The sequence below is a fragment of the Arachis hypogaea genome, chromosome 3, assembly GCF_003086295.3.
Source record: "Arachis hypogaea cultivar Tifrunner chromosome 3, arahy.Tifrunner.gnm2.J5K5, whole genome shotgun sequence".
NCBI lineage: Eukaryota > Viridiplantae > Streptophyta > Magnoliopsida > Fabales > Fabaceae > Arachis > Arachis hypogaea.
The window spans coordinates 72,454,795-72,456,877 of NC_092038.1; positions in this window are offsets into that span (position 1 = coordinate 72,454,795).

The window sequence follows — 2,083 nt, forward strand, 5'->3', positions numbered from 1 at the left end:
AACGCCCATCTTGAGTTGGCAACGCCAGCTCCTTTTCTTCCAGGGCCAAGCTTGATTGTTTGGCGTTGTTAGCCTGCGTTGTCCTCAAAAACGCCCCTCATCTCTAGGCTGGCAACGTGCTCGAGGCTCCAAATCAGGGCCAAGTTCCTTGTGTGGGCGTTGGCAACGGTTCAAGTTGGCAACGCCAACTTGCTTCCAGGGCCAAGTTCTTGCTTGTGCTTGTGTGTGGCGTTGGCAACTTGGTTCTAGAGTTGGCAACGCCAACCTTGCTTCCAGGGCCAAGTTTGCTTGCTTGTGGCTTGTGTGTGGCGTTGGCAACGGTCAAGTTGGCAACGCCAACCTTGCTTCCAGGGCCAAGTTGCTTGCTTGTGGTTGTGTGTGGCGTTGGCAACGTTCTAGAGTTGGCAACGCCAACCTTGCTTCCAGGGTTGCCAAGCTTGCTTGGTATGATTGTGTGTGGCGTTGGCAACGCCAATCCTAAGTTGGCAACGCCAACTTCTTGCCTTGGTTGCCTCCAGGGCTAAGCTTGCCTTGTGTTGTGGAGTTGGCAACGCCAATCCAAGTTGGCAACGCCAACTTCTTGCCTTGGTTGCCTCCAGGGCCAAGCTTGCCTTGTGTTGTGGAGTTGGCAACTCCAATCCCAAGTTGGCAACGCCAACTTCTTGCCCAGCTTGCATCATTCTTGCTTCCATGCTTCCTTGTTTCATCACCTATCATCAACAAGGAAATAGCTTCAAAGTCTTACCAATTCAGCATAATTTCATGAGATTCATTCATACTCATTCATATATGCATTCCTTAAATCATTTGCATGAATTTGGCTAGAATTAACATGTTCCTTGATATCATCATGCATGGAAACAAAACTCATAAAAGGACTTGTTTATTAGAGAAAATGAGTGAATTAAGCTAAAACTAACTAAACTAACTAACTAATAAGCAAATATGCATTTGCATCACAACACCAAACTTAAAGTATTGCTTGTCCTCAAGCAAAATATAAAGGACTTTGTCACAAGATTTAAGATGTAAGACTTGAATGTTCTTCCAGAGAGTAATTTCTCATTGAGCATGTCATCTCACTTATGTGGTCATTAATTTATTGTAATTGAACACAATATTCAACTTTTTCAATTAAAATGCTTGCTTCACTACTAAATTGGTTAACTTCACTAGACTTCTTTCATACCTTAGCACATGATCCTTGAACCAATTTTTTGCTTATTTCTTTTTTTCTTTTTTTTTTTTTCAATTAAGCTCGAAATCTTGTCTTAAGGCGGCTCTTTAGCATAAGCTTTCAATCAACAATCCCAAACCAGTTGGTTCAAGTTGTTAAGTGTTGAGACACTCTTAAAGATTTACTCACTCAAGCCTCTTTCCTTAACACATTCAGTCACAGGCATATAACATTGAAATTTTTGTTTGGATAGTGGTGTCCAGCACCTCTTTGGGTTGCTAAATGTTCTGTTATAGAGCTACTCTTGATTGTGGGTTTTCAATCGATAATCCCGAGTTAGTTAACTCAAGTTACCGGGTGATGAAGCACCCCTCGGATTTACTAGCCCAAGTATATCTCTTAACATCAATCACCACAGACACATATCCAAATTTTGTCATTGATGCCTAGCCTTTCATTCTTTGTACTCTATTTTCTTTATTGTCAAGGTTATTTGTGCTTTTACTATTAAAGTCTTTGTGATCCTTAACCAAACTAGTTTGTATAGTAAGCATTCTTTTGAGTTCATTGAACCTTGATTCTTTCACAATAAATATACTAGCACTTTTCCTATGGGACAACATGATCCTTTTTAAGCTAGATTTCTCTCTGTTCTTGCTCAAACTACATCTTTTATTCCAATGACAAGTAAAAGTATTAAAGACAAGCAACCATTCCAAATCTGTGAGTGGTGATGCATGGAATGGGCAACATAAAAGACAATGCTTCAAAAAGAAAATGCATCCTAGAAGGTATACCATCTTTCAGACATACATCTTCTTTATTTAATAAACATAAAGAAAACATAGGAACTTACCACCTTTAGTCTTCATGTCCCTTTTCCTTTGCTTGATTCTCCTTGCTTTC